This window comes from Plectrocnemia conspersa, unplaced genomic scaffold (genome assembly GCF_051122295.1).
Source record: "Plectrocnemia conspersa isolate PC_06_02 unplaced genomic scaffold, ASM5112229v1 ptg000012l, whole genome shotgun sequence".
Taxonomy (NCBI): Eukaryota; Metazoa; Arthropoda; class Insecta; order Trichoptera; family Polycentropodidae; genus Plectrocnemia; species Plectrocnemia conspersa.
This window is the reverse complement of record NW_028277176.1, coordinates 1,679,028-1,704,705: the sequence shown is the minus strand read 5'-3', so window position 1 is coordinate 1,704,705 and position 25,678 is coordinate 1,679,028. Positions and strand designations below refer to the sequence as shown.

General features: G+C 30.2%; 1 protein-coding gene across 20 annotated transcripts in view; it reads left to right on the top strand.

The window, feature by feature from the left end:
- The window catches only part of LOC148227917 (uncharacterized), a 463,346-nt gene that overhangs the window by 211,233 nt on the left and 226,435 nt on the right, over window positions 1–25,678 (top strand). For all 20 annotated transcript variants that reach the window (XM_088200610.1, XM_088200599.1, XM_088200607.1 and 17 more), the window contains one exon: window positions 23,699–23,832. The gene's annotated coding sequence lies outside the window, so the exon portion shown is untranslated. The remainder of the gene's footprint in view (window positions 1–23,698; window positions 23,833–25,678) is intronic.

The following is a 25,678-nucleotide window of genomic DNA, read 5'->3' as shown; positions in this document are numbered from 1 at the left end:
TGTATGATATATACAAATATTAATAAAAAAAAAGTATGTTATCTCTCATATATTTTAGACTTAATATTTTCACATTTAATTAAAATATCTTAAAGTCCCACCAAAACTAGTGTTTTAGTTAAATCTAGCTAGCATTTAAGTTGAATAAATACGCAGATTTTAAAAACTAATATAATTGCAAAACATCCCCACATTCAGACTATACTTTATCCGATGTATTATAAGCTTATACAAATTGTTTATTTGATTTTACGCTGGATGGTAAACATATTCACATTAATTTATAACCCTTAGCTGTAGCACTATATATTTAAATACGGCACATGAGATCCTGTTTAATATTAATTAATTATTGTCATTAGTTTACGTTCATAGTATTTGATTGGAGAAATTCTAGCTAATCAATATATGTAATTACACGAACACGAAACTGTTAATTAATTATTATATATATACAATTTATTATTAGTTAATATGGCAACAGGTATTTTGTATGTATTAATTTAATTGAATATAACACAATGGCTAGCAATAAATTATTATATGTCACCAATGCCGTGATTGTAACTTTATACACAAAAAAACAATTATTTACATATTTAGCTATATACATTATACACTTCATTTCCTTTGTGCCTCTATATTAAAAGCACAATTTTAAAGTTCCCTTTTTTATTATTTACATCTCTTCACCATTTTACACACCCTAGAAATGTGTTTACGCCTAAATAGAAACATTTCAAAATGCTAATTGGAACTTGTAGAACAATAGTAATGTGCGCAGAGTAGAATGTATTGTCTAGCGCGCGTCCTTTCCAAATATAGAGTAGTTTTTTTCGGTGGTAAAAGTTTCAGAACAAATATGTGACAATTAGTCACAGAGAAAAAGATGCGGTAAAAGAGACACAGAAATACTGCAATCACATAAACATTTTACGATAAATCCTAACTGCTTCACAGGCATCACTGCCGACAATAATACTACTCGACACGCCAACAAAAATTTTCCGACTTCTAAGATTTGCCAATTCTACTTCATTGCTTGATATAAAATATACCGTTTCTAGCTTTTCTAGCGTCTCTTTTGTGTGCGAAGTCAAACTCATTCGGTTTTAAAAATCTGCTTTTAAATATCTTTTGCAAATCAACCAAAAGAAAATATTTAAATTGTAAGGCATTTTTTGCTTTATAGAATTATATATCGGGTTGTTCGATCGATCAATTAAATTTTAAATTAAATGAATGGTAATCACTTTATTATTATATACATTACATTTATTATTTTATTCATTGATTATAAATTGATCCCGTTCTTTATTGCACTTATGGATTTATATTATGATTGGCTTAAAAGTAGTAAAAAAACTGAAAACATAAAGATTAGATAGAACTCTGATTGACATAAAGTCACCGAAAGATACGACTAAAACACCTAGGCAGTGTTTACACAGTTAGTTATATGCAATATCCTTACTATCTGTGTCGTTTATCGTACTTTATAGTCAAAATATTTATTTTATGCAATTTTCACAATGCCCAGGGCGTCGAAGCTTTTTAGGGTGGCAGTTAAAAGAAAATTCGACAGGGTAGTCCCTATGCAGATCCGAGAAGATCCATCCCTTAATAAAGAGGCGAAACATTTTCGTCAGTTTGCAAACAGAGAAAGAGTAACGGCGCGACGGAATGCAGCCGGGCGTGTCGTAAAACGGGGATTTTTCGTTATGCGAGGGTGACAGTGACAGTTTGCATTGATGGGCGACGGTGTCCTTATGAAAATGAACCTACTGTCGGAAAGATTGAAGAAAATGGATGCAGAAATGGGGGAGAGGGGAGGTTTTTCTGATGGAGAAGGAAATTGGTCACTGAACCCGTTTGAAAAAGTAAAATAAAAATGAAGTATATATAGCAACATTGGCGTGTATGGTGAAATTTGGATAGATAAAAATAAAAAAAAATTTAAGGCTGACGAAACTGTATTTTTATGTTATCATTGTGTGTGATGTAAATTGTAGTGTATTCCAAGTTGGAAGCGAAGTGAGAGTATAAATGTTTCAAAAAGTCTCGTTGGACTGTTTCATTCTGTGAATCATTTTTCAAGTTGTCTAACGGCTGAGCTATTTACCGGATTTATTGAATTTTGTTATGTCACTTGGTAGTCTTTATTCTTGCCAATTTTTGCGTAGCTTACGTTTTTCTGCAATTTTTATATTTAATATTACGGTGTGATTTTCCCTTTTTTTATTTGTTCTATTTCATTATTGCTTTTCAATATAATGTTCAATTCGATAATTTGGTCAAAATTTTCTATGAACATATCAGTTTTATCATATTCCTTTATAATTTTACTAGTATCAGCGAATGATCTGATGAAAGCTCGAAACTTAATTCAGCTACAATTAGTTTTAAATCTATTCCTTTGATAATGCAATTCAGACAATTCAATCAAGTCAGGTAGTTTTTTTTCTGATTAGTTGGCCAGTATATCAGTTGTCTTGTAAAGATCCATCTCAAATTATTTTCCAATGCTGCTTTGTACAAATATTTTCCTTTATTGTTGATTAATCTTGGTTCCCATAGAGGATTTTTAGCATTATAATTCCCTTCAGCAATAAATTTATTTCCTAATTTGCTGAATGTGATTTTTTACTGATCTTCAATTTGAAACAAGATAGCGGATCAGGCTGACTAATAAAATAAACAGAGATTCTTAGAAAATATTATTTTACAAAAAAGGTTCACGATACATTTATTATTTTTTTAAGTCACTGTGTATTGAATATATTTTTAAGAAATTTACCGAAAATATGTTTCATACTTTTGCATTTTTTCGGTGCCTTTCCCGAGATCTACGGGCGAAGCCCTGGCGGCCGCCCTTCACTGTGCTGACTTGATGTCTAATAATCCAAGTCAAAATCCTGGCGTCAAGTCCGAGGGCATAGATGCGCTTTGTGGCGTGCGTTCACGCCATTTCCTCAGCGAATATTGACTGTGCTTAGAATCTGACATCTGGCGCAGAGATAAGGGTTTTTAGAATTAAAACTAAGATTAAGATGAGCCATGGAAATTTTTCTTGATGAGTTACCCATATATGTTTTTTTTTTTGAGAAGCTGCTTTTTATCTACTTTCGAGATACATGTTAACCACTTTATTCTAATATTTTATGTACAGTAAAATATCAGTACAGCGAAGCTCATTGTTGTTCGATTTTTTATTTCTTGTGTGTGTTGCGATATACCGTTGGCGTTCCATGTGGCAATATGTACTAAGACAGTCACTTTACAATTTTAGAAACAACTACTGTTAGTTGGTTGAGCAAAGCACTCATCTGCTGCATTAGCTCTTCCATAATTTATTTTAGTTCGGATAAGTCATTGTTTTATTTTAATATTTCGATCGGTTGCGTAGCGTCATTTCTAACTTTCTGTGCATATGTTGGTTTGTTCTCGATTGACTCTGCTGTATTTTCGTTGGTTGGTTTGTTTTATTTATATTTGCTTTGTTCGAAGTTGTTGATGCTGTTTTGTTGAAGTTGCTTATATTATTTTGCTGGGTGGTTTCCATTGCAATTTGCACATTTCACGTAATTAGTTCTGTCTTTCCTCTGACATTCGCTAGTTAAATACATCCCTGAATATTTGACACACATTGGTGATTTATTACAATAATTGTTAGTGTGACTGTATGTTCGGCGTTTCAGATATTGTAGTATTTTTTTTGTAACGTGATTTTTGATTCCAAATCGTCGTAAAACAGTGACAGTGTTTTTTTATTATTTTTTTGTAAAATGTTAGATATATTTTTTACAATGTGTCTTTCATCTTTTAGCTCTTCATTTAACGATAAGGCTCTGAATTTTATTCGTACCAAAAAAACAGGAGAGTAACTATAGAGTAATATTAAAAAATCTACATTCATCGTCCGACGAGAAATAGTTTCAATTTAAAAACAAGCTTTAAGCGAATACTCATGTTTTTTTTATTATAGTAACTACGACCCTGTTCCTCACCACCCTTCTTTTGAGCTTATTGCTGGATTGGCCCTGCGCCGATTGCACCCCGACGTGTTTTATTTCTCGCGTTAAACGCTGTCTCCGTGTATTTTATTTTATAACCGTAAAATTCGAGCGCCCCTCTTTTACTGCTGCGAATATTTCGCACGTGTGTCGACCGAATTTACACTTATATATAGTATATATATGCGTAAAATGTTCACGGATGATAATTATACGCAGGCGCCATTCGTTCATTCAGCATACTTATTGAACGGGCGGCTCGGCTCGGGACAAACCCCGAAACGACTTTAGGGTCCTTTTGACCCGAAGAGGCCAATTTGTTTATATTTTCCAAGCGTAAAATGTGTATTTAATAGGTCACAACTGTTGTGAATGTGTAGTAAGCCTTACGACAACAAGTTTTATATTTTACCTCGATGATTTATTTATTTATATTAAATTAAGACCATCATGACTAGACTAATTACCAAAATCGGGATCCCGGTATTTTAGTCCATTTTCAGATATTGAAATACCGGTTTTGGAAATACAAAATACCGGTACTTCGCTATCTGAAACTGAAGCAAAATCGACATGTAAATATAATTTATGTTTGCTTTTAAATAATAAATTTAATAATCACAGTTGTAGGCGTATCGGCACGTGTCAATGTTTTTCTTGGAGACACGTGTATCAGTCTAACAGAGGTAATTTATTTTTATACATGAACGCATTGTTTATGTGTAATTTTAGGGGTAAAATCGTATTCAACTGAGTGCTTAGTTCAGCTCCAAAATTCGTAGTCCTCTATGTGCCTTTATTTTGTTTTTAAATACGGGACAATGAGACGCTTCTTCTTAACAAAGAAAATACTTTTACGCTTTAGAAAAACAATTATGATTAGAATGTTAATCGGTGGTCTCTACTATGACCGAAATACGTAGAATTTGTTCGTTAAACGAAACAAAATGTTGAAAAGGCCCACCTTTTATTTTCATTTCACGTTTTATCTTCATCACAGCAATTATATTATTATTAATTTTCTACTGTGAATTATGCAAAGTCGTTTGAAAAATATGTTATTAATATAATTAAAGCAATTGAAAAAAAATCTAACCCAAGAGTTAAATTTTCGCAGCATAAACGAATTTAACCATTAAAGTAAGTACATTATCACCAGCGATAGGTGAAGATACCATAGGGTGAAATTTGTTAAACAATGAATTCAAATCTACTATTAGATACGTCACGGGTCGTTTGCGCCCCGTCACCGTTAAAGTACAAAATTTTGAGCCGTTGCACCCTTGAGGGTTAAGACGCGTAAAATTGTCGCGGATTGCATTGGGGTCTTCGAATTTATAGCGCACTTAATTCTGTACAGAATCTGTTCAGATGGATGTACCGCGGAAGAGAAGGCGGATGCCGAATTTAACAATTTTACAAAGAGCAACCAACCACAGGACCAATTTGTCCTATTGTGTTTCGTACAATTTAACGGAACGCACCAGCCCCTATTATATGCGGGAATTTTCCAATTCGCATAATTCACGTTTCTCGCTTCATATAATTCACGTTGCGTAACGTAATAAAAGTTAACGTTCAATATTTCGCGGCGCGTACAAATCATCTTAATTGTTGTAGGTGATTTATATGTGCTATAAAAGGCGATTGATATTTAGTATACATAAAATGTACGCGAAGTGCTTTAACACTTTTAGAATTTTAATTATATAATTTTTCATATCTAACTTATAATTTATTTAACTACTCTAGCAACGTTAAGCTTTCACAGATCTTGATAACTTTGATTGTAACTTATTACTAATATATTTTTATGCTTTGTCATAGTTGCAAAAGCGCTTACTAAATGATCTTGTTTGAAGAAAGAAATAAATATAAATCGATAAGATCTGTTTAAGTTTTGCACCTTTTGCGGACGTAGTTTTGTATCGTTTATTGTAGTTACATGTTTTTGTTACGAATGATATTAAGCCGGCATATGTAACGCCGCCGGTCGACGTACTCTTGTCGTGGTCGCCAAAAGAATGTTACTACGTCAAAATGTTGTCAGTATGCCACCTAGCTTATAGCACACGCCGATTTATAGACAGGCAATGTTCATTTTCTTCTAATTTTTTCTCCAAAAATTGAGTATGCTCGTTAACGTAATGTGATAACCGTGAGTGACATGTCACCTAATTGATATTTACATGTGGCTACGAGTCAAAAATTTACGAGACTACCTTAATTTGTAACTTACTTACTAATGTAATGTCTCAAACCAAAGATTATAAATTTTAAGGCGCAAAACATAAAAAAAATAATTATAAAATTGCAATTTTTTTCACAAATATAAAATAGCAATTTTATTATTATATAAGTTTTTCTTTTTTATAAATATTGTTTTAAAATATTAATTTGACAGGAGAGATAAAAAATTGCGTCTGATAAAAGCCATAAAAATTAAGTAGGTTTCTATGTATATTTTTTAAAATAAAATTATGATTTTTTGCAAAAAGATAACGGACCTATCTGGCTAACTAACTTAGTTTCAAGATTTTTTAAATATCTTTAAAGTCAATATGATTAAAACAACGGCAGTTATAATATTCTCAAAAACTCGTAATATACCAAAAATATGAATAAAAAACATTATATTTATATATCATTTTTAATTTACTTTAATGTAAATGATTACTATAGAACATATATTAATTAAAATAAATTAAATATTATTCGTATTGCTTTAAGAAAGATATAAAATTAAATACCTGCCATTAAGAAATTTCACAGCTGCACAATATCAATTTGTAAATACAGTATTTTCTGCAATTACAAAGTGCCTTTATATTATTTTCTTTCTCAGCTATTAGTGGTTATGGCCTTGGTTGAAATAATATATAAATAAAAATATACATTTTGAGAAACTTAAGACTTTGTATTACACCAACTAAAAAATATATTTTAATAATTGTGTATTACAATAACTGCAACCTACAACTACAACTGTGTTTCAAAAATTAGTCCATTTTGGTGTTTTTATAAATTTAAAATTTCTATTCTGTATCCTGTATTCGAAAAGTTATAGTTGAAAAACGGGTAAATATTATATATTTAGTATTTTAATATTCGAATATTCGGATTGGAGTCTCTATTTTAGACCTTTTACTGTTTATTTATCTCAATATCTGATAAATACTGTTAGTTTGAATTGTCTCTATCTTAAATTTTGATAAAAAAATATGCATATAATAAACCCTTTGAAAAATGTTTATTTGGATAAGGCAAGTAGATAAGATATTATACAATTCATTTTAGTTTTAATGTGAAAAAAAACAATATCAATAAAACGATCTAGTGCAGAAACTATTAAGTAGAGAATTTAATATTCATTAAGTAAACAACCTATGTAAGATGGTATTATAAGTCAATTTTAGTGGCATTAACATTTGTTCCAAAGCTCCGACGTTTTGACGTATTTATAAACACTTATCAAATCAATTTGTCTTTTTGTTCGAAAACTTGTTATTTTCCAATTAGATAGCATCAGATTATTTTCGAAGTTCGCTAATTGAATTGCGGTCGCATTAAGGACCGACTTTTATCCGGGAGCATTAGAGACTTCCGCGTTCTTTTGAACTCTAAACGCAACCTCTACAAGTCTAAGTCTTTCGGGTAGATAGTGAAAGCATCTCGCCCGGAGCTTTTATCGATCGAAAACTTTGAAACATTTCTCGGAGAGCTTTAAGTAGATAATTTTATATTATATACTTTGTGTATTTAAAAAAAAAGCTAAACATCCTACTTTAAAAACCAAATTTAACGTAATTCTCCAACTTTACGAGTCTCTGGATGGAATTACGGAAACCTCGAGATTTGCACGGTCTTTTGAATTTGGTGCGCTTTCGTCTTGCTTATTTTCCCCCGGCTATGTTGCAATTCAAAAAATACACAAGGACGAGTATTAAACCCTTGAAAAAATACGTTCATGGAATATATCGAAGATAATTGATCGAATTGAATTTCGAGTGCTTTTCAGCAGCGGTTCTTGGTAAGATTCAGCTCGTATAGCAATAAGAGTTTACAGGCGCAATTTTCGAAATCGAATTCAATTACTGTCGGATTTGGCGTCGGATATTTGACTTGCCAATCGTAATTTCCGGGAAATTTGCATAGGATTGTATCCTTGTTTCTTATGCTCTTATGTTTTTATTTTATTTTAAAAATACATAGGCTTAGTAATACAAGCTAAATAAAAAGTATGGCATAATCTTGCTATCATTAACACATAAATTATATATACATATATATATAAGGGTTTTTTTAAACAAAAATGTGCCGAAACTCACTTCTTGTCAAGCTTTTTATTTAAAAAAATTAGATTAAAATATCATTTGAATGTAAATTAAAGCAGCTCTTCCTATGCCACGAAGCACATAAAAAATTAAACAAAATTTATCTTGATTTTTCTTTACTTTATACATCTCAAATCTAAAGTTAAACGAACAAATATACAATTTAAGAGTAAATGTAAAATACAATTGTAAAACATAATATATTTTAATTCATTCAGCGCCGTCGCAGTGGGAACGCTCGGCAACGAACGTTCCCACTGTGACGGCGACGGCACGATTTTATTGCTTTCGACGTGAATTTTTGTCTTCTAAGAAGTGGTAATTGCTGTTTCCGCTTTCCTATTGGCTGAAATTAGGTTTATATGTTCCTTATTTAATTCTTAATAATATTTTAAAAATCGTAGTGTGAACGACTGCGACGGTGACGTCACGATTTTATTGCCTTTGACGTAGATTTTTTACTTCTGAGAAGGAATAATTGTATTTTGCGCTCTTTTATTGGGAAAAATTAAAATATGTACGTACACAATGAATTTATCTGCTTATGTTGGTTAATTCTTAAATTATCAATGAAATTATATTTTTCGAATAAACAATTTTTTAAATACATTTTTTTATCACTTATATGATTCACAATATTAATGCATACGTTTGTTGAATGAAGCATACGAGACATTTTAATTTTATTCAGTTCTTGCAGAAAAATTTAATTTTCAACCCTTTAAGTGCCAAGCGAAATTAGGCAGTGTATACCAAGAATGCCAAGCATTTTTTTATCAAATATATTTTATTCTTTTTTTTTACTTTTTTTGTGTGAACCACTATATATTATAGGAACAAAATTAAATCCAGTTTATACAAGTAAATACACAAACAGTATAGAGAAAAAATATTTCATAATTTTACATAAAAAATACAAAAAAATGGACACCTGCATCCTAGCGACATTCATATCGTTCGTAATCGGACACTGGCGTTCTTACGGCATTTAAACGGTTAAAAGTATAGAGTGATTGATTTTTCTTTGTTACTTTATATGCAGTTACAATTTTTTTGTTGGTATTACTTTTTCGCGAGATTTCAAAAAAAGTTTTTAATCATCCTTTTTCTTTAGAAATAATTTTTAACGCTGCTTTGTGTGCAGCAGATTCTTTGTAATCAATTTTTTTTAAGTGAGCTTAATCAAAGCTTCTTATTTTTTCCAGAATATGTGATTTTATTGTTGGCCCATTCTCTGAAAATTGTCCTTCTCATCGTCGTTTCAGTTCTAAGAGTTCCAAAATTTCTGCAAAGTGTGCAGCTAAGTCTCATTTTGTGTATGTTCAACCAATATTTTTTCGAGCAAAAATCGTTTTTTATCTAGTGATCAAAAAAAGAGTTTGGCCTTGTTCCTCAAGTTCAGCTTGAGATGATTCAGAATCATCAACTGGCACCAATATTTTCATATTTTCTGTCGTCGTTTATGTTATTGTTTTAGATTTTTTTCAGTGGGACTGGCGGTTGAGAAGTTACCGGAATTTTCTTTCAAATTTAAACTTGGGGTTAAACTATTACACTTAAAAATAAGGAGAATGAAAATAATGACGTCATATTTACGTAAAAATAAAGAAATAAAATGTTCCGTAGATTGCCAAACGCTACGCACATGTATTCAGTAACAATAATTGCTTTTGAAACAGTAAAAATACCGTAAAAACGGTGCTGGAACGCCGTTCCACCGCGTTACATGACAAAAACAGCACATATGTTTTATATTGCATTGCGAGTCTATAATGTTTTGTTTTATAAACCAATTATCCGTACTTATGAATCAAAATCATAAACGAATTATAATTCACACATTTTATAAGACTCATGAGCAATTTTATAACATTTTAAAAATAATTGCACTTCCATTGACGTATGGCGTGTCTCGCGATCGTTATTCACGTAATACGTTATTAACGACCTCTACTCGGATGAAATATGTATCTCATAGTCGATGATATAATGGCGATCTGCTCAATTTATTACGTTAAACTTTAATTTATCTCTAATTTTGATTATTTAAAGGTATTCGCCGTAGCCACGTTACCTATAATCTTCCATGTGGTGAATATTATACAATTTTGGTTATCCACACGCAGTATCAACGTAAGCTAGCTTTGACCCAGTTTGTGGATGCAGCGTGCATTATGTAGCAAACACGTGACCCGTAACGAATCCATAGTTGGATATTTATGCGCGAATAATGGCGAATAATGACCGCTTGCGGTTGTCAATTAAGCCAATAAGGGATGAATTGATGTCGCAGATGCGGCGCCATGTTGACACCGTAAGGGGCGGAGGGTGGACCGCAGACAAGGGTCGATCGTAAATAAAATGATTTGATGGGGTCATTAGTTTTCAATCAGATCACCCCCGCCCCCCGGTGGTTGTGACCCTTGGATTTAATTTGGAGGAGGATTCAGTTTGGGGATGATTAAAAACGGCGATTGGGTCAGAGACGGAATTAGCGATGACGGGTGTTGGTAAATTGTTGATTAAATATAAGACGATCTTGATTTAAATCAGCATTTCCTAAAGTGAAAAGTTATAAATAGATAATTGAATATATGTTGCAAATATTTTTACTGTTTACTTACAAACATATTCAAGCCAATATCAATACAAAATGTGTATATATATATATATATATATATATATATATATATATATATATATATATATATATATATATATATATATATATATATATATATATATATATATATATATATATATATATATATATATATGTATATACCTACACAAAAAAATATAAAAACACCTATCATAAAAAATATTTAAATTAAAAAAAAACGATATCGGATATCCTTATACGAAATATAAAATCTATCTATCTTTGGCGATATTTTGTTCAAGAGTATTTATATTATGTTCTCGCTTAAGAAATAAATTATGTAAAATTACATGTTTATTTGTAATTTAATCGTTGTGAGGCCCAATCAATGGTCAAATAGCAGACTGCTACATGATAATCCCGGCGATTGCTAACTCTACTCTCGTCGACGACCCAAGATCTACTCTACGGCGTGGCTCAAAACTTTTAATATCCTTTGACGAAAGTAAATTGCTTTCTAATAGGCACTTAGAAAAGAGTAACTGATAAAAAGGATCATAAATTGTTCGTAACAATTCGTGAAATAGATATTATATTATAGTTTAACCCTTATAATGCCAGATGGTTTTGTCGTATATATGCAAAAACTGACGAGCGTTTTTAATTTAAAAAAAAAAAACATTTTTACCATAAAAAAAATGCTTATAAATATATATTTTTTTAAATTTAAAAATATCTCGTATGCTCTGTATGATGTGTATAATAATAAAATGAGATGATATTTATTTTTTACAAAAATAGAACAACAATAATAAAATATAATCATCAAATCAAATCAAATGTTAGAGCTACGTCTAACATTGACTGAGACTTAAAGACCGAGGAAGCAGTTGCTTTTTACAAAGCTACCAAGATTAGAAATTGTTGCGAATTTGATACTACTTTATAATATTGATAGAGAAGTTAGTACACTAAATACGTTTGTTAATACTGTGTTTTTCAAATCATCTTAAAGATCATGTGATCATGCAATTAACGCATATTACAATATCTGCTGTGGTACTTGCAACGGACCTGTACAAAATGCGAGCTTTGACATTGTCAGGCAGACAGGGGAGGCCGAAAGCTCGCTCTCGCGGTCTAAAATTAGAACAATCGATAGCTGGCAGATGAAAATCAGGCCATAATGGACAAATAAGCCGACATCCACTGTCAATTAGCGGACGATTGAACCTCGACGGGGTGGAGTTTAATTATTATTATAGAGTGCTATAGAGATCCCATTATTGCGGAGAAAAGTTGAAACTTGACGAAGAATACCTGGAATAATTTATTGCGCTTCGCTTCGGAACGGAGCCCGCTAATGTAGCGTGTAACGAATTGAGAGCGAAGCCGTGTTAGTGGTCGGGAAGAACATGACGAAACGTCGCCGATGTGCAAAAACACGGAATGCCCCTATGGAATAACCGCGGCGAAATTTTCAATGGATAGGAATTGGGAAACAGGGTTATAATTGGGTGAAGTCAGATTTTTCCATTAAGGATAATTACCCAGCCTGAGCTTTAAAATGATTAATAAATATTATTATTTTATTTAATTAAAAAAATACTAGTGTTATTAATTGTGTCGTGTCAATTATGTGTAGATGTTTCGAGGAGGGTCCGAAGTCTTCGATTAAAAGTCTCTTTCAGGTTTCGTGGAAGGTTTCAAGAAGGGTTTGAGGTCTTCTAATTAAAACTCTCAGTAAATATCTCAGCTTTTAAATTTAATAATCTACTTGAACACAAAATAAAATAATTATTTCTACTCGATGGTACTTGGGTGCCAATCGTGCTGATAATTTGATAAAAGTCCTGATGGACTATGAAACTCTGACTACTCTCTAATAACGCTTATGAAACACATATAAAATGTTATTTTGCGTCTTCTTGGATCAAGTTTGAATTTATCTCCATTATGTTTTGGCCATAATAGTGGGGCACCCCTTAAAATAGTGTGTAACTCTTTACAAGTGCATAATATATAGATATTTTTATCCGTAATTTTGAGAACTATTCAAAGAAATTTGTCGTTCTTAATTACTCACTTATCGTTACAATTTTTTTTATTTAATATTTTTTTTTAATAATATATAAACATAAAAAAATGCGAAAAACGAGAATTAAATGAAGCTAAAAAATAAAATTTTATTTTATTGCATTCGCATCTTGCATATTATTAACTGAATATATCGGAAATTAGTAAACGCATAATTGTTCATGACACGCTGTCCAAAAAGTTTGTAAAGGCCGACACAAACCGTGGCTTTCAGAAGAAAATAAAACTTGAAGGTTAGAGTGGGGCCGAAAACACTTTGCTGATCAACAAAAATCATTTTTTTTGTTGATCAGCAAATGTTATTGAAAGTCTTAATAAAATGCCGATTATAAAAGTTATATTGTCAAACAATGTTTTTGCGGTGCTATGCTCCTTTTATAACTACCTGCTCTGAATGCAGATAATAATTTAATTTAAACTATTTAATTTTATTTTTATAAATTATTTTTTTAACACTTTTTTCAAGAAATTCTTAATAAAAAGCATTTTCCCTATGGATATTATCAGATTCATGTAAAATTCGCATTTATTTATATTTTTAGAGCCATTCTAGAAATACTTCAATCCTATATTTACCCCATAAATACACTGAACGTTTCAAGGTAGTTTGTACGTTGGTACTATATACTATTAGGCTTCAATTTATACGGTTAAACTCTCTAAACCGCGTTATCTGCTAGAATACCCGCCGCACCTTCATCATTCCAGGTCGTCGTCTCTCTCCTCATCCTCTCCAGTCTGCTCAGGAAATTACAGCCGTGCACAAATCTAATTTAGACTCTGCGTCTCGTCTGAATCTGTGCATTTGGAAAAATATGACAAATTGTCCGATTACTATTGGACAAATTTCATTAAGAGCCGCGGATTGGAAGCTTGAGGCTAAACGACTCTAGGATCGTAAAAGCTTCGAATACTATATATTATAGATCGTAAAAGTGTCGCGATTTTTTTTGCTATTATCGAACATCGAGTATTTTTAATATAAACCGTACGCTTCATAAGCTTAAAAGGTACTTGACAAATGGATTCTGTCTAGACAATTTGTGAGAAATCGTTAATGTTTATGGTTTAAAAAAACTTATAAAAATAATATACTGAGTAACTTTTTTAGTTTATTTACAAAAATAGGCGATGGTTTATAAATGACTTTCGATCAAACGTACTCGCTGTATTTTATTTATTTATTTTAATAAAATATGATTTATATACAATATGTGTTTGTGACTATAATATATTATGTATCTTAATATTTTATTAAATGAATAAACTTTCAAATACTGATAACGTAGGTAATAGTATTTATTTACTTGTAGTTGTTTAAAGTTTTTGATTATGTATAAAATACACATATTTTAATAACTGAAAGTAAATATATATATGTATATATTTTAACATTATTTTACAAGTTTTAAAAAAATCTTCGATAGGCAATGATTAATACCACTCATAAAGTGTAGAAGTTGTTAGTAATGTCTTTATTGTTTGATTTCAACAAACTTTTAAAGACTTGTATAAACATGTACCATTGGTACAAGTTTTTAATTTACCTTTATGCTTCTATTATATTTTCAATTCAAAAATTCCATTATATTCAATCTCTCAGCTCGAGCGGTAACCAACAATTAATCGAATAAAAAGTTAAGTGGAGAAGTGCTCCAAAGTTATTTGAATGGGAAGCCATTGCCGGTTAACGGCTCTCGCACACAATCGTGGTATTTTCTGTGTGTAGCAAGTATCAAAAGGGGAAAAACGAAGAAGTGGAGAAAAAAGTTAATGCCGTGGAAATGCATTTGGGCAAGAGTGTTTTCGGCGGTGGTGGGACCTGTTAAACACCGCAGGGGTGGAAATTTTTTGGGGTGAACATACACAATGCTCGGAAACAATCGTCGTAACAATGAATTCGCTCGGCTAGAATATATTTTTTTCTTCTGCGGTTGCACACATAGTATAATATATAATGCTTTGTTCGAAAAAATCAGATGTGTGCAAAATATATCAAACTTTATCCAGCGTCTGTAATATTTTTTATAAAAAATGCACTATAATAAATAAGTAATTAATATTATAGCTCTTCTTATTCTCACTACTTTTTTCTAACACAATGATCAAGCAACTTAATATGGCTGTATTCTAGTGGTCGAATTCTCACATCTAATTGCATTATCGTCTAATTGTGATGTTTTATGTTATAGTATGACTGCCATAAAATATTACAGACTAACTTTGATTTTAGCGGCGCTGGATAAAGTATGTGCCAATGTTAATTTTATCTCTTGTTTTTGTCTCGTCATCGATGACAAGCATACTTTATAGATCTATAAAAAATGTGCTATATTGTGTTACATATCATATAATATATTCTAGACATATAAAGACATATGTTCATCAAAATAAATCACTGAAGCTGCATTAAAAGAACAAAAACTATCCAACATGTGACTCATAGATCATATTTTTTAATATCTTACTGTATCGCAATGTCTTAATTATCATTAGAGTAGAGATCTTTTTTTGATAAAAATTTAAATTTTAACTTTCACGTGAGATTTATGGTATGAGACACCTTAAGAATTGATTTATTCTTTCTACCGGATTTAACGACGATAACAAAATTATATAATAAAGCAAGTGAAAATCTTGGTTTTATTATGAGGAACGCATTTCAAATTGACGATTTATCAGCTATTCGCGTCCTCTATGACACTCAAAAAAGCTTAGAAAATGTTTTTGAGATACCTTTATATGAGGATATTTGATTATTACCCGTTCTCGTATACCAGCGCCTTTTTTTAAGAGCGTTGAGATACGATTCGCTGAGTTCTATATCGCTAAACATTTATTAAAACCACTGAAAGGTGCACAATCATACAGAATTTCAGTTTCGAGAGTCACTATCGTGTCCTTTTTTGATGCTCGTTAGAGCCAGGACGTCTGCATTAACCGACGCGCCTATGGCTGTCACCATCCAGCTGTTTAATACGCTGACATTGCACTTTAAACAGTGATTGATTAAGCACTTGTGAGGCCCAAGGTACAACCTTATTTTAGCAGTTCTCTTTTTCGAATGATAAAAAAGCGCCACAAAATTTATAACAGTTTTTCATATAAGAACGACGGAATAGCGTAGTCCGTAACGTCTTAGACTTGTAACTCTGAGGTTGCGGGTTCGAGCCCCGGCAGCAACACTCGAATTTTTATTTATAAAAAATGTGCTATTATTAAAGAACCGGCTCCAGCTGCAGTGACATCTATTGGTTATAAATTATATTACACATAATAATTTATAATTATTAATATATGTGTGTAGATGTCACCGATTCCCAAACTTTTATTTTAGTCTGTTGGTTAATACTAAGGTATTCATTTCATCAGATTGACTTACTCAGTTAGTACAGATTTTTTCCGTTGTAACGCATTGGGCTTATGCCTGTCAAGTTACAACGGAAGATTTAATAAAAATAAATAAATATCATGTATATAAAAAAATTCTCTATATGTAATTTATTCTAATCACAAATATCTCGTATGTCTTTAGTAGTGAATTAACTTATAAACATTTGTTATTTTTTAGTATACACCTGAAAGTGAATTAATTTTACGTAGTTTCCTAATAATTATTTCTGTTATTATTTATTTATTATAATATTAATTTCATTTATAGTAATTATAAAAAAAATGCTTTGATTTTTTACTACTTTTTTGTATTAGTATTTATTTTAACACTCTTCTATAATTAAATTTCAATAATTTATTATACATATTTATTACATTATATATTATTCAGCTTTTGTAGAATTTTTTATATCAATACATAAGATTTCAATATTTTTTGTATGTTAATTTATTTCGTACTCTTTAATTTATTTATATTATTTTCTATATAAATCGTTGACATTAATTCAAATTAATTTTTTTTTTATCTAATATTTTTTTAATTATATATGTAAATATGTAACTATTTGGGGTACCTCAAAACAGTCGCCGTACATGTACGGCGAAACTCTTCAAAGGATTAATGTTGAAAGCAAAAATATTGCATTTAATATTTATTCAATAAAAAAATAAGGAATTTATTAATGGTATTAAGTTTGGTCCGTTATCTATCGTTCACATTACGATTTTTATAATATTACGAATTAAATGAGGAACATATAAATCGAATTTTTACCAATAGGAGAGCGCAAAAAACTTTTTTTTTGCACTTTTCAGAAGTCAAAAATCTACTTCAAAAGCAATAAAACGCTTGGTAACGAGCGTTCCATAAAAAACAAAAAAAAATCAATACATAATAAAATCTTTCTTGAATGATATAAATTTTACAACGACTGGAATGAACACAACAATAAACAGCCCTTCTTCTAAATCTTCTAAATTTTTCTTAGTTAACATTAACCTTGTTCAACAATATTGCACGTTTCTAATACATTAATTTTTGCACACATACTGTAAGGTCAAGGTCAAGACATGACACGATTTTGCCTCATCTCCGCGAGATAATCGACTGCGAATTTCGCTCCGCATTAAGCGTAATTTCCTTATCTCGAGTAAAAGTGCGAGAATAAATTTCCTACTTTCGCATTGTACGCGGCGAACAATGGGGGCCTCTAGGAAGCTGTGACCCTAGGCACCGGCCCTGTCGTCAGGCCTAGCCCATTGTGCCATTGCCGTGAGTGTGCAACGAAATTTCTGAGAAAGTGCACGCGGACTGGAGAATGTTATTGTTTCGGAGATGCGGAACGAAACTACTACTACACACATAAAAAAGTGTTGTTTGTAGTGCAAAAAAAAATAAGAACTCAATTGCTTAAACGGACACTCAGAACGGAAACAATGAGGGCGCGATTTGAGATAAAAATCCGCGTATACTTTATTTTCTACTCATTTTACAGATTAAAAATTTCTCTTAATACAAAATGTAATTAAGTAACTCTTTATTGTTGCAAATATGGATATAAATTGTTTAACCAAGCGGAACCGTATGATAAATAATGAGATTTTTTAATGAAGTTTCTTAACTACTATCGGTTCAATAAACATTATTATTGCTTCAGCGTTTCTACTGTATAGAAAAGTTCTTACATCATCCATTTTAAACTAATATGTTAAATTTGTTAAAGAGAGAGTGAGAGACTGATGAAGAAATATCAGTGTAAATATTTTTTAAATAACGAAAAAAAAATATACTTATAATAAATTTAAAAGTGAAATATATTTGTAACGAATACTGAAATAACGAATCTTCAACTTGTCCCTGAAAAACATTCATACAAAATGTTTTCATTGTAACGAAGACCGATCTCAGTATAACGAAATATTGTGCTCCGAATTTAAGGTGACGATTTTATTGCTTTTATGGCAACAATAAGCAGCAAAGAAAATACGACTAATTATCAAGTAAATATTATGAATAGATATTTTTAATAATTTTTAATGCCATAAAATATTATTTCTGAAAATATGTCGCAACGATGGCTAATTTATTTGTAGCATAGAAAGGGTTAACTTGTACCTATTATTATTTATTTCAGAAATTATATTACAATGTTAAAAATACAGAAAAAGAAATTTTTATTATGAGGTCCGGAATCATTGTTTTCCCAGGGCACAAAGCATTTAATGATGATGTAAATAAAGAGAGTTAGATGGTTTTTATGCTAAATTAAAAAATAACGACTGTTTTCTATGAGATATATGAATCTACTGCATGTAGTAGGTAATGTCAAAACTACTTTAAACAATCTATTTCAGCTCGTTGAACTAAAAGTATCACGGTAATACCCCAGTTCATATATATGAATGTACCTACAGTATGTTTTTTTCTCTATCCAATCCCTCCTCATACCTCTTTGTGAAAACCTCTCTCTTCTCCCGAAAACCATTAAATCCCACCTTATGAATATGCACGAGCCGACGGAGTGTGAATACGTGATGGCTTTTCCAAACAAACATTTTCAACTTTTACAAAATGAAGCGGCAGAATTATCCAAAAAAATATGCTTTATGTGTCTGTTTGCCTGCTGCGTGGTTATTTTTAACCACTTTCATAAAGTTAATTAAACGTTGCACACTGATGATATTAAACCACATATTAAATCTATATTTAAATTTTGATCCTGTAGCAATCAATTTAAGATACTAATAATATCTTTTTATTCAAATTCACACCTTTGGCGTTCTTCCACATTCGCTTTACATTCCATTGTAAGAAATACCGTTAATGAAACATTGAACCGAGCGATATTTAATTTTGATTCATTTCCAATAATGGAATTCGCCTCCTGCAAATGTCTAAATTTAATTACGCGTTTCCCACTTTTAGGGGATAGAATAAAGGCGAGTTACGGCCCCTCGGGGATCGATTCATATTCCCAAGTATCGCCTGGATATTGTCCTTTTTATGTGCCAATTTTGGCGACCTCTGGCTTAACGACGGAGCTAAATTCTCATCTGATACAGTATCACAATTTTAACGGTTCCCTATAAAAACTATACTACATTACAATGCCTAACCAGGTGTGTTAATGTTTACCTTTCGATTCGTGCGTCACTCGCGCTATGGGATTAGATTGTGGGTATGCAAACGAGAGATAAGCATAATTGAGTTTCTGAGAAATTTTAGAAAATCTCAAATATTATACCTATAAACGTGGGTGCATATTTTATATGTTATTTGCAGATATGGGATAATATATCCTCCGTTACTCACGCATGAGCTATCCGATATTATACGAATGTAACTTAATACTGCGCAGATATGAGTAATCAATAAAGTATCGCTTTGTTTGCGTCTCGCGTAATTTATTATTAGTTTTGTTGTGTAAAAGGTTATATCTCGCAACATTGCGATGTTGCTATAAATAGCACAGATTTTAAGAAAAACGTATCCAATTACAAATAATGAGATAAACATTAAAAACTCAACTATTAATCTTTCTAAAAACTTATAGCATAGCTTACATGTATTTGGTTTTAAATTTACAATAAAAATAATTTTATAACTGATGATTTAATTTTAATTACTCATAGGAGTCAAAATTTTCCTTAAACATTTTTAAAAATATGAAAAAGATTAATTGGCCTGTAAGATTTCACGTCTACTGAGCTATCTTTTGGTTTTTAAATAAGAACAACCTGTGCTATCTTTCATTGTGTCTTATTATTGCGTTGAAAGTGTTTGTAAATCATGCCCAAAGGTATTTTAAAGCCTATGTAATTTTTAATTATGAAATTAACTCCTCTTATTTTTCTTTAAAGAGAAATCGCGTTGCTGTTGTACTTTAATAAATTACTATTTTTTGTTCTTCATTTACTAGACATGATGCTGGAAATGGTTAAAAAACTATATTTATTGCCCACTTTACATTTTTGAGTTTAACTCTTTTTCTACAGCTGATAATTTTGCGCCCCATTTCGATTTTTTTTAATATGTGGGAGACACCTATTCATGCCACGTTTTAAAAAATATTTTGGTTCAATAAATTCAAGTGATTTAGAGCCTTAAATTATATGTACTAAATGACCAAATCATTAGGCTCAAAGATTAATGCACATTTAGGTGCCCAGTGAGTATTAGCGATTTTTTTGATGACACCTATAGAAGCCATCCGCTTTGAAAGGGTGAATGGATGTTATGTGCATTTGTAATTGCTTGTTTTTTTTGTTATTTTCTAGAGAGAATAATTTATGGCTTCAGTCGCAGATATATTTTTTAATATTGTCTTATATTGCTTGATTATTTATGTCACTAAGTTTCTTTATTTAACTGTGTAGCTTTCGTAACGTAATTGCCTACTCAATCCATTTTGTTTAATGGAAACCAATTAATAACTAGCTCGGTATTTTTTTACCAGGTCCCTATTAAGTTTTAGTTTGTTAATTTACTTGTAAGGATTGTTGGTATAAGTCTTGTTCAAAATTGCGTTCCTAAAGCTATTATTACCGGAAAATGGTTTTATTAGGGGTCCAAGGAGGATTCCGCTTTTAAGTAGGCGCTTCATATGCATTTAGTCACGCAAGTCATATTCATTTATCTGATACTAGTAACTTGGACCTCCAATTGATAATGGTTATAATTTATTGCAATATGTTAATGAAGCAACAAATTAAGAAAAACAAGATCTTATAAATAATTTTGTATTAAATTGAAAAATCTAATTTTTCACTCCTTGTAATCCGCGAAACTTATTTTATATAGTTTAAATAATTAATACACAGTACAATTATGTTTGTTACAAAAATATGTGTATTAATTGCTAAAAAAATATGGTAAAAAACTCGGCAACTTTTCAAAGTTTATTGCATAAGCTTTCGATTGTTATACTTGAATACATTTATAACCATTATGTCGCTACGAACTAGCTAGGAAGATCGATATTATCAGTGTCCTGACGGACCGCATGGTACGAAACGCTAAACGATAACCCCCCTCCTCCCCATAACAAAAAAGCATTGTAAATAATCAAGAGAATTCATACTATATCTTAATGTTTAAAAATAAACATGCAGTATTTGTTAGACAAAACACTTAAAGTGAGCCTTATATTATAAAACAGTAAAAATACACTGATTTGCATCATTAGTTATTGCAATGCTGTTTTAGTCGTGGCTATTCTTTTCTATGAAATATTCCATGGACACAATAATAAATTTTATCGCTACGAGCTAGCTGCGACTCGGGCGAAGATCGATATTATCAGTGTCCTGACGTACCGCATGGTACGAAATGCTATATGATAATCCCTAATTCTTCCAAAAAAACAAAAAAGAGTATTTTATTTCAAACATTGAAAGAAAAAACGTCATTGCTTAGCTTGTAGTCTAAAAATAATAATGCATGTGTTGCTCAATCTAAATTGACCTTCAAATAAACCTATGTATAACAATGATTCGTATCAATGGTTTTTAATACTGTTTTTTTTTCAATATAATTTTATGAATATAAAAAAAAATATTCGACATTTTATTAATTTATAATTATTAATATATTTTTATTAATTTATTAAATATAATTAATATCTAAATTTTTTTTATAAGATATAATAAATATGATAAATATTACTCATAGTTTATTATATTATATTTTAGATGTTTCACGCTGACAAATTGTACATACTGTTATATTTCAAAGCTTAACATTAAGCTTCAAGTGGCTAAGTCTTTCTCACAATAAATTGCTCTAAATTTCTGGAGAATTCTCAAGATTTATTGATTTTAAAAATTCGAATTTCAACATCGTTCCTAAACAAATCAACGGATCTGTACCAACATGTTATATACTCGTCTAAGCTTTAATCAGAAATCCTTGCTCTTTTTTCACTACCTGCTCAGAATGCAACTGTGACTTTAGCGCATTGCAATTATCTTTAAAACTGCAGTGATTCAAAGTTAAAATAAAAAAAATAGTATTATTTAATTTTTTAGTTAAAAACATTTTATTAGATTTATTGCGAAATGAAAAATCATCATATTGTATTTTATTCAAAAATTCTCGAAAAATAATTTAAAAAAAAAATAAGTTTGCTACAAAATTGAAAATGAATATTCTATTTTTGCTATAAGTTACAATATAAATGTTTTTTGGTTTTTTATATCATACATATTTTTTATGGTCGATTCTTATGAACATATCTACACTCACTAGATAAAAGTTAAAGATGATAGTTATTTTTGATTTATGTTATTTATAATTTAAAAATATTTATAAAAGCTACGCGTTACACTTAGCATAAAAAAATCTTATTTAACGACTAAAACAAAAAAATAATACCTTATAATCGACATATATATTAATATATGACAAAAATTTTGATGTGAAAGATAATCTCTTTATCTGTTTTAAAATTTAATTTTAGATTTAGTTCTAAATTTGTGCTTTAGTGAATTTCATATTAAGTTTGTGTTGTAAATTAATTACAATAAAAAAAAATTAGTTGAAAAACCAAGATTTTTACTTATATATAAAAAAATTAAATGAACTGCATAATTATTTTTAATTATAATTTCATTACATTTCATAATCACAATATTTTGGTATCGCATATAATTTAATATGGTCCGCAAGGACACCGATAATATCGATCTTCATCAGATGCAGCTAATTTGTAGTTAAAACAACTATTTTATTTCCAATCAATAAACCTGTAAGCTGGACGTACAGAGAGTTTAATTAAAATACCTCAAATTCTATTCGAAGCCTTTCACGATACACACACAACCCTTGAAACCTTAGCAATAATATAAAATTCGAGGCATTGCTGGGCTCCATCAAGACATTCTAATTTATAAAAATATATAAAAAAGAGAAACTTCATTGTAAAAAATCGTACTAAAACTAAAACAGCTGTATATTAATCTAATTATATAATCTTAGTATTAAATTTGTATATTGTAGAAACTAAATCATGTATTTAGTTGTGTAAGTATAAATATTATCATCAATGAATTAATGAAATTTTATATCAACAAATATTAATATTTCAATTAAATTTATGACTTAATAAATATAATTAGTTTCAAATAGTGTACAAAAGTTATTCATTTAAGATTAGACTACTCTTACAATTACAATTAGTATAATGAATACATGTTGTTACTGCTTAAGGATAAGAAGTATATTTCCGTATTATTCACCTTTTTGTTATGTTTGTTTCCAGGTGACGCGATAAGGGGACAGTGAATACTCGTAGAACGGTGACAAAACATCCGAGTGTGTTGTTGTAAAGTGGAATTGTCGTTGTTAACTGTGTGTTTTGTGGTTGCTGAGCGGACAAACGGCGGGTCAACCAAGGTACGATATATCACCAATTTTAGTCTAGCAACTCATCTAGACAAACAACCCAAACACGTAACCCCCAAATACACGTAACCTCACTATATTGTGTCAACACTATTGGGCCGGTAACGAGGACTTTTTGAAGCGCAAGCAAACCGTAAATTTAACACCTTTCACACACATACTATGTGCTGTATTTGTGTTGTATATATAATCAAAAATCCATAACTAATATGATCGTATTTTTCGAAAATTAAAAAAATCGTATTTTTGTTTTCCGTTATTCCACTGGTTGTTATGGAGACCTCTTAATTGTTACAAACAGCGCAGATAGTTAAAATCTTATATATAAAAATACAATTAAATTACATATATTTAATTAGATTTATATCTTTTATGATTTTTTTATATATAAACCAAATTTTTGAAAATCAATCGTGGTTCGCATTTAGTGAAATGTATTTTTTTTTTAAGAAAAGCTTTTTTATATATTTTTCAAAGAATTTTTGTTAACTGAAAATGCTTGACCCGTAGTATATTTTAAATAAGCGGTAGTCATTAGCCACTAAATAAATTATCAAATCGGTCGTTTCTTGATCCAAGTTTGTCGTATTAGTCCACTAAATAGATCGGAATAATTTATGGCGTTTATTGTAATCCATGTTATAAAATATTACTATCCTAAAATACGGCAATCATCTAATTTTATTTTAAAATCGCACTAGCTTTAACGTTGACGCATTTTCCTTGACTAGAGTTATTTCCATATTCAATTAAAGTACCTAAGTTACAGTTGTCGTTAAGTTTAAGCAAAAAGAACAATGGATTAAGTGCTAATTTAAATATATTTAAATATAGATCTGGAACCACTGAAATGTGCCTTTCGGCCTTTAAAGCGATGTGTGCTTTAGTATGTTGTGCTTATATTCAAATTAAGGGTTGTTTCTATCGTAATCTATGTTACATAAGATTGTTGTGGTTATGCAAAATATTTTCATAGTATTTTCAAGTAGAAAATGACAATATTCTTTGATTGTTAATATGTGTTAGATAGTTTTTAAATTACGTACTATAAAAAATATTATATAATATTTGTACAACTTTATTCTTAATTAAATAAATTGAAAAAAATAATAGTATTGATGTTACTTCACCCCGAGCAAACATATATTAAATGTGTTAATTAAGAATTTGATTTTTGTAGTAAGCGCGTTTTTTTATTATTATTTAATATGTGTCTGAAGACTGCATTAGCAGCAAGCTAAGAGCTAAGTTCCAAAATGTGTTTGTTAAATTTAAGCTTAGAATCTAGATGTAATCCTTGATATTTAACACAAGTATTTAATTTTACTTTACTGCGATTTTTTAAACTACGTAGTTAAAAAATATTCTATTTTACTTGTACAGCTTTATTCTAAATTCATTATATTTAAAAAAATAATGGTACTGATGCAACTTCACCCCGAGCAAGCATATGTAAAAATTTGTTAATTAAATTTTAATTTTTGTAGTAAGCGCATTTTTATTTATTTAATGTGTCTAAAAGCCGGATTGCAGCAAGCCTTTAGAGCGAAATTTCAAAATGTGTTAAATTTAGGCTTAGACTCCAGGTGTAATCACCAGTATTTGACACAAGTATTTCATTTTAATTTACTGCCCCGATTTACATTTTAAAATGGCGGTAGTATAGTTTGTCTATGTTTCATAAATAAAACTGCCTCGGTTTTATTCTGGTCAATTTAAATTTTCCACCTCTCTAAATATTTGACTCTTTCAATAACTATATTATTAGGGTACATTTTTTATTTTAAAACGTCCCAAAGAACTTTAGCTAGAATTTTATGTGATATCGATAGGTAAT